At 34.4% G+C, this 9,564-nt stretch overlaps 1 pseudogene; it reads right to left on the bottom strand.

Annotated features, from left to right (window-relative positions):
- Nucleotides 1–852: 852 nt before the first annotated feature.
- On the bottom strand, nucleotides 853–8,599 carry LOC133199166 (uncharacterized; annotated as a pseudogene).
- Nucleotides 8,600–9,564: the final 965 nt, after the last annotated feature.

Raw genomic sequence — 9,564 nt, 5'->3', positions numbered from 1 at the left:
TTTTTTTGGTTTTTCTAACTTGGTTGTATTCAAGTTAGGATTCTTTTTCTTTGTCCTCAAATAAGTAAGAAGTCTTATCTCATCTGCATTTTCCTTGTTGACAGTCGCAGGTGCATGCTCACCAAGAGATCTGTGGGGTCTTTCATTATAACTATTGACTAAATCTTGCAAAACATCAATATAACGATAAGTTCTGTTCTTTATAAAGTAACGATACATTAGGTTTTTCATGGTACGGATTACTCTTTCAGCATAATTTGCTTTGGTTTCGTTCTGAGTGTATATTGTGTGAACACCTTCTTGTTTCAAAAATGACTTTACCCAACGATTTTTAAATTCACTTCCTTTATCGGTTCTAAGAGTATGCGGCTTTCGTCCTGTTTGGAAAGCAGATTTTAGCCCACCGACAATATTTCCGTGCTGCTTATTTTTCAATGGTACTATGAACAGAAAGCGACTGATTATATCTATCAACACTAACAAAAATTTGTAACCATCATTCTGAGAAGAAATATTGCTGACATCGGCTAAATCAGCATCCCACATCGAATCAATGGTGTTCACTACGACCTTCGAGTAGGGAAATGAACGACGAATAGGTTTCAGTAAACTGTAAGGATCTTCGTTGTTCAGAAATTGTCTAATGCTTATTCTTCCTATTTTATACTTTCCATCTTGTTTTACGGCTGGACCTCCAAATGCGCCTGGAGTTCCGGGGGTATAGTAAATTTTTCTTATCTTTTTTATGTGTGCATACTTTTTTTTATTATTATTATGAAATATCATGATGATACATATATACATGCAACAGACTTTATTCACATGAGAAAGACAATTTAATCATTAGTACAGTTACTCATTGTCACTTTCGATTGACAGCGCGTCTTGTAAGTCACCGACATTACATTCCAGGGACACATCTTCTTTAGGCTCATATCCGAATGGAGTACACTCTCACTACTGGCTTTCAAAACCCCTGTCCGTATGAAAATCCCCTGTCTTTCTCTGTAACCTACAGCATTTCCACAATTATCTACGGTATATCTACAGTATGGTACGGTATGTCTCCTCTGCATATACAGTAATTCTCAGTATGCCACTGTATGTATCCCCAGCATTCCACAGTTACCTACAGTAGGCCCCAGTACTTCCACGGTAGGCCCCAGTATGGCTACTGCTTCCTACAGTGATCTACGGTATGCCACAGTATATGCCCCAGTAGGCCCCTGTATTGTTCACCGAAGCAAAACGGAAGAAGTATACACACTTCCAGAGGCGCTGTTTATCTAAGATGTGAGGTTGTCAGTTCAGTACACAGGATTATTTCCTTGAGAAACTTTTGAACATTATTTTATACGCATAGTAATACAACTGAAGTCAACTGATACGGGTCTCGTGATCCACATTAGGCAAAAACTTCACGCAAATGTTATTGCCACAAAGAAAATATCGGAATGGTCAATAAGGTTGACTGATCTGAAGTGTACATTTCTTGCTGACAAAATAACAAAAATACGCTATAAACATTAAAACTGTTATAATTATTAATTTATTCGTACATTTCATTATGTTTACAATTGTTAAGAGACTTATAGGGTTATGCAGTGATTCTGAAAAGTTTACAAATCATTGCTTCAAACGAATAAAAAAAAATCATTAATTAATGAATTTTATTTTTTATTTTTTTTCATTTTTTATTTATTTATTTATTTATTTATTTATTTATTTATTTATTTATTTGTTAGTTTATTCCCTCCTTCACTCAAAAAATATTTAATTTAAAGCATCAAATTGGGAAGGGCATACATTACGACCAATAATTCTGCAATGAAGATTTTATTCACTTATGGTACGGCTACATTAGGGACCTAAATGTATATACTAATATATATGCTCCTGACTAGTGGCTACATGTGTGGGGGGGGGGTGGAGGAGGTTCAAAGTCATGTTTTATTTGCTTCAATATAACTTGGTTCGGAATGCCCCCCCCCCCCCCCCCCAGGTTAGAGCATGCTGTCAGTATTAATTTTAATCGGAGAAATTCAATATTAAACGTATAATACAAAATCAGTTTATGCAAAAGAGGCACAAGTAAATTATATGTAATTGCCGACGGACAGTGAATTGTGTAATCTATATAAAAACTGTAGACATGGTTTTCTAAGAAATATTGGCATTTCAAATATACAAAATAACGATTTAAATGTTCTATTCAGATATCTATTAACTCATTTACCACGTCAAAATGCGAGTTTCAAATATAATGCATATAACATACACTGTAAGACAAAGAAAAATCACACGCATGTAATTAATATATATTGCTAAAAGTGATTTATAGGTCAGATGGGTCGGGTGTTGTACATATATGCTTATTTGACTAATGAACGTAAAATTATTGTATACATAAGTCACTATGTGTAATAAAATATTTACTTACTTACTTATTGTATATAATTTTAAAGCAAAATTCATGCGAAAACCTTTTTTTTCTTTTTTCTGTCTTTTTTTCCTAGGGGGCAAAGAAAACAAGCCACCATTTTAAAAAAAAAAAATCTGACGTTTTGTGTTTAATGAGGGAACAAGTTTACTATTAAACAGAGATGAATTACAAATATATCGAACCTATTAATTCCGGCTTGGTTGACAAGAAGTGCGACATCTATTCTGTACATGGAAATTTATGGGGGGGGGGGGGGTTATACAATGGAAAATTAAATCGAAAGTCAAATATTTATTATCAAAACACGTTTACTTAGAACAACAATATTTGACAGACAAGAAGCTCATCTTGAGTTCCCTCACGAAATATATACGTTTAGAAAGGTACATGAAAAATTGATTATTTTAGATACCGTTTTGATTCTCTTAAAAAAATAGTATAACTACATCACAAATGTTTCATCATAAAGTTACGGGATCGAGATCCGGAAAAACTCCTCAAAAGAAATCGCAAGAGGCTGACCTTGACAGATGAATTAAACTAGGACGCATTTTTCTTCATAATCATCTTTCTGAATGTAATATAGTAAGTTCAAGCTGTAGTGTGTGTTTCTCATAGTGAATCCTAAAAGGTGCAATTGTCATGATTGTGCGGGACTTCATTACTTTTTTTGTTACTCAGTGGACACTGGTTGTCACAGGAGTTCGCAATTTTCTCAATAAAGTCAATAGACTCACTCGATTGACCAAGCATGAGCTATGCGTTCGCGTATTGGCTGTGCTAACGCATACATGTAGCTCATGCTAGGTCAATCGATGCTAGGTCAATCAAATGATTTAACTTTATTTATAAAATTAACTTTATTAATAAAATTGCGAACTCCTGTGATCGAGGCTGTAAATAATCTGGTAATACAACTTCCATTATCAATAACGTACGTAGTAATTGTCAGTGTTTTTTTTTCCGAAATCCATCCAATTAGATGATAGCTTTTCCATGTAAGCAGACTTAGCCAGCCACTTCTTCATGCTAAAAAACAGAAAATGGTATGGATTCTCTGTGATCGGGGTGGTGACAGTGACGATGCAAATGGACCTGATTAGCTGTATCAGTCTAACGTAATAGTGTACAGTGTAACAGTAATACTTTGTTGTGACTTGACTTCTACATTTTGATCGATGTGAATGGATTATGTTTACTGTAGCATGACATATTTTTAGATTAATGGAAAAATCTTTAGTTAAAACGAATTCGTTATTTGTGTCAGTGATTGTGATGTTCATATTATGAAACACAATATAGGCCTATAGCTGTGTTAAAAATATATTGAACACGTTCGACAATTTCAAGAAATGGAGACCCTAAAAATTATTTTGTCTGGCAATTAAAAAAAAGTTACTCAGTATTTGATATTTCTTTCTTTCTTTCTTTTTTGGGGGGTGGGGTGGGGTGGGGGGGTTATTTCTAATTGTCAGGGATGAATATACATAATTGAATATATATGACGTGTATATACATGCATGTTTACAAAAAATTGTTTTTATATTGGTCTATCTTAAGTTAATCGTAATTTAGAATTTGTGTTTCCATTCTCTTTGCAGTAAATCAGCACAAAAAATTATAATAAATAACTAGGTTGAAGAACAGTCTTCATTTATTGTTCATAGTGCTAGCTGTCGATACTTATAACGTACTAAAGAGCAAGGAGTTCGTAATGTAAGCATTTTAGATTGAGGATTTAGGATATTACGATATTTATCGCATACTGTTAGACGAAGGATAAATGTAAATGTATCACATTGACATGACATTAACAGGTATTGATGGGGAAGCCCTTTCCCCAGCATTGTCGTGCATTTCATATCATGTGTCAAATAACGACTGCGAACAACTCCGTTTGTTTTGGAGTTTTGCACTGTAGATGTATGTATACACGGAAATATAATTTTTACCCCCCCCCCCCCCAGAAGCAGCGTACATGTTAAAAGATTTCATTCACTCTTATATATATATAATATAAATTTCTTTTACAGTATAACAGGATTTAATTCTTATTTTCACTGTTTAGTTTAATGAATTCTAATAAAAGATAATTCAATTATGCAAGGGACTTTAATTTCAATCCATTTGTCCTTAATTACAGATCAAAGAATTATATCAGACTTCGATCTCGCTTAGCTTGCGTTGGTGTTGGGAAAATTGATAACCCCCTCTAATTTATGTTGAATAATCAAGTTATTGATTTTAAATGTTTGATTATTTTGATATTACTGCCATGTCTTTATTTAATTACATGCATTTTACAAACAGTATAAACTTTTACATCTTCGGGCCAGTCTACATGTAATTCATATTCGCACGTGTCACAATTTTCAATTTTTAAAGGACAAAAAAGTGTATGCATCTGCAGTGCCTTGGTATTTATAATGGAGTCAGAAATTTATCATCGCAGGTAAAAAAAACTCTTCAGTGTTTGATTTCTGGGAATAAATTGAAAATAACATGCTAGTTCGTTGCGCCAATTTGTATACCGGATCTTGATCTGATCAGGAGCCCGTGGACTGTGGAATCATGTACATGATTAACAGAATTTATAAATGTTGCTGATTTCTGTAATGCAGAATAGACCATGGGTAAACGTTATCGTTTTTTTTTATTTCTAACCCCGACACTTAGCATCGTTTTGAGGGTGAGGAAATGGGGGAATGGGCTTTTTAAAAAGTCAGATTTCTTTCTTTCTTTCTTTTTTTTTTTTTTTTTTTGGACGCTCTGAATTGTTTGAGAAAAAAAATTAGTAATGCATATTTCCGTGCCCTGTCTTGTGTATAAGTATGTTCCTGAGGTTATAGTCAGAAAGAATGAGTTTGATACGAAACAATTTAAAATAAATTTTCAAAATAAATGATACGACTTATAGCATTTCTGGAATTAATAAAGACTTAGTATTGAATTATCTTCTTCTTTTTTCCAAAGGTTTGAGAGATATATCTAGGTGTTTTAAATTCCGAATTTTTTTCACATCAGTTAGCGTACGATACAAACTGCATATAAAGCAGAGTAAATTTTGAATTAGTAGATTTTGATATAAAACTGACGGAAGATTTTGGTTCATTTCATGTACGGATCCTGTTTTATCCTTATTTCTCAACTGTTTTCGCTGACCTATGTTTAAAATAACTTCTTATCCATTTATTTTGCGTAATCTAAAGTGTAATTTTGTTTTTCTCTCTCTCTCTGGACTCGAATTATTTTAATGACTGCATATTTCAATGTACCAGTGAATAAGAGGATTATAGGCATTCGTGCCTGCTTTTCAATGCATTTTACATTACAAATATATGATATTTTTAAAACAGAAATTGTATAGCCGAAACTTATATTTTTAATTCATGCGTTTCACCCCTTTAAGAAGCGCCTAAGAAACAACATCGATGTTGAAAGCATTAGCAAGAATAAAGTACAAATTAGCAGTAATAATTGTAAATATATTGTTTTTCAGTGTTCATTTTTTTTTTTTTTGGATATTTTTTTCAATTAAAGTTTTTTAGCATATCTTTACTATAAATTAAACTGATATTTCATAGTGAATGTGAAAACAGTCTTGTTACGAGTGGTCAGTCAGTTGTTAAATTTAGTTCTAACACCAGTGGTCAGACGCAGACAGTGAACAATAGGCAATTAGGACCTATTGTTAAGCTGACCACTGCAAATTACATTAGATATATATACTAGAACCTACCCTGGTTCTGCCTCAGTGCATACAATGAAGTTGATAAAAGAAAAGCGCGGGGCGGATCAATGATTCTGAATCATAAGTGGGTCTGAAAATTGAAACTAGATGATAGAGTAAATGAAATTATTATTAAATTATCAATTCATTTCATTTTAAACAAAATTAATTCTGTATCACCATAAGAACCATTGGAGCATATACTAATTAATTTTATGATCCGAAATCGGAAAATTTTGTTCTGATAAGGTCGAAATTATGCAGAATTTCATTACAACTAATCAGGCCCTGTCTTTAGCGTATTTTACAGAGACAAGAGGGGTTGGCTTATAAACTTAATAGCTTTATACAATCCTCCAATTATAAATAGTTTGAGCTCTCAGCAGTTTGAAATATTTATAAAAGTTGCGTATAAATTAAAAAGAAAATGATTGATAGATTTCACAATCGAAACTTGATTGGCTTTTTGCAGAATATTACGTAAATCAAAACGCAGACTAGGATTCGTCAGAAATGCAACAACAACAAAAAATGGAAAATTACATTAAAATGATTTCTGGCCGTTTTAAAATAACGAGAAAAAGAGAAAAGAATAATAACATTTCAGTGCTGTTAATAATTGATTCTGAATTCGTTACATAAATACATAAAAATTAAATATTATCTGAATACGACTTATAATGCAATTTTATCAAGTAAGCGTCAGAAAGAATAATTTGTTATCACGTCCCTCAGTTCATTAGCCACTGTCATTTTTATTAATGGCATCATTTTTAACATTATTTATCGGGAATTATGCTCGTAGATATAAAAAAACCCTTCTTTACAAACATGTTCATTTTATCTGATTGAAAAACATGCGGGCTTAATAAGAACTATAATTCTTCTTTTTAATAAGTTCGAAGAAAGTCCAAATATGTTTATTTCATGTGTCAAAACAGACTGACTTTGTTGATGATTCGATGATTCAAAGTGATATAAAGATTCTCAGCCACTTACAATAGGACAGGACTTTTTCTTGAAATAATAGTGATTAATTATCGTTATTTCTAATATATTGACCGTAATCATCCCCGTCAGAAATAAATCTATTATACTATTTTTTTTAAATTTTATTTGTTACAACATAGCAAGTATATCATTAATGAGTTTAGAGATGTAATGTACAAAAACAATTCATCATAATCTTCTTCATAAATAATTTTTAGCGATGAATAGCTTCAACTGTAGAAACATTCCCTCTTAAAACATTGTGTACTTCTACCGCTTTGCTTCGGTTAACAATACAGGGGCCTACTGGGGCATATACTGTGGCATACCGTAGATCACTGTAGGAAGCAGTAGCCATACTGGGGCCTACCGTGGGCGTACTGGGGCCTACTGTAGGTAACTGTGGCATGCTGGGGATACATACAGTGGCATACTGAGAATTACTGCATATGCAGAGGAGACATACCGTACCATACTGTAGATATACCGTAGATAATTGTGGAAATGCTGTAGGTTACAGAGAAAGACAGGGGATTTTCATACGGACAGGGGTTTTGAAAGCCAGTAGTGTCTGGGCAATTCAACATCCCGAGCTGATTTTGATGGGACTAACTAAATGCACAAAGCTCTGTGTCATTTAATTCGGGAACACATTCCCGTACTTCCTCGACGGCTGACAGTAATTTGGTCAATTTGTGTTTGTTCGGGGTCACACCTTTCCTTGTTGGAACTGGTTCCTGGGCGTCAGCTGGCTTCCAGTAGTGTCTTATATCCAACGTATTATACCTCGGGGTAATGGAGACGTACACTCCTCCTATATGCCATTTCATTTCTTCGCCTGATCTGTTTTGCAGGTGATTTCGGATATCCGGAAGAATGGATTCAAACATCAACCATCTAGATAACGGAAATGTTACTCCCTTCTTTGTGGGAAATACACCATTGTTGGCCTCTGTAAAGTGATGTATGTGAATATTGATGTTGTCTTTGAAAGACACGGCTGTGAGGAAAAGTTCGTTGAAACCATCTAGACTGATTCTACATCGCACGTCTTGAGCTACAGGGTCACTCTTTGGTTTGTTTTCAACATACTGTTTTTCGGCCGTGTTCATAACCAAAGATCGTACCATGGCTAACTTCTTTTCATACTCGGACATAGTATCTTCACTGTCTGTGAGAAGCTTGGATAAATCCGTTTGGCCGGCTTTCATCAGAGCTATTCGGAGGTTTCTGAATGCTTTTGGTCCTCTCCGAAGAATGGTACTAAGAAGTCTTCTGTTTTGATCGTAACTGGTCTTCTCTGTCTCAATTTGTTGTTTCATCTCGTCTATTATAATGTTAGAGTCATACAGATGTCCGGCAACTGAAGAAGCCTTCATTTTCTTCACCAGAGTCGAGTAGTTCATTTTTATAAAGTCTTGATATTTTTGCTCCATATCTGTTGAAACGATGTTGCGTCTAGTAAGATCAGTTAAGATATGATGAAACATGTTTACAACCGCTACGGTTTTATAGCAAATTATCCAGTGGATTTGTTGACCGTAGACGGCCCTAGGAGTGACCTCAAGCGACCCTATAAGAGTAGTGACCTCAGACGGCCCTAAGACTGGTGACTTCAGGAGCGGTGACCGCTGACAGCCCTATAGGAGGGGTGACCTCAGACATTTTTATTTCATTTAATTTTGAACGGAGGATTGGTGACAATAATATCTCAGCTTGTTCAACTTTCCTTTTAAAATGTGCTCTATCGATAGCATACTGCATCCATATTCCCTTCCGTGTTTCATATGGTATTGATATAATTTGTATTTGATTGTCAAATTGTACTTTCTTTTGTATTTGTCCATCTTCTTAAACGTGTATTTAATTATAAATAGTATTTTTTGGCATTACTCGACGTTTCTCTAGGTATTCCTAAGATCCCCAAGAGTCTGCGACATCGTACCCTTCTTTCATTTTTTGTTTAAAATCAGTAATACAGTCTTTCTTTTTGTCAAACCATTTGCTCTCTAAAAGTGTCCATTTATTCTCATCTCTTCTAATACAGTTCCAAGCTAGAACTTTCCACTTATACTGTGTAAGGTGTTCACCCATGGCTAAAACGAGGTTTGTAGTAAAATACTGGAGATATATTTATATATATATATATATATATATATATATATATATATATATATATATATATATATACTTTGATGGAGTGACCCCAGACGGCCCTAGGAGAGTTGACCTCAGACCTCAGACGGCCCCTAAGGGTAGTGACCCTAGACGGCCCTAGGAGTGGTGGATGCCTTTAAAGTGCCCTCACTCTACCCTATGAGTGGTGACCCCAGACGGCCCTGGGGAGTGGCGTTGCCTCTAAGGTGCCCCCAGACTACCCCCTTACTACTAACAACTATTG

Source organism: Saccostrea echinata, unplaced genomic scaffold (assembly GCF_033153115.1).
Source record: "Saccostrea echinata isolate AGI-Se365-2 ecotype Australia unplaced genomic scaffold, CSIRO_AGI_Sech_v1 ptg000033l, whole genome shotgun sequence".
Classification (NCBI taxonomy): Eukaryota; Metazoa; Mollusca; class Bivalvia; order Ostreida; family Ostreidae; genus Saccostrea; species Saccostrea echinata.
Note: the sequence above shows the minus strand (reverse complement) of the source record. Positions and strands in the feature narration are given on the sequence as shown.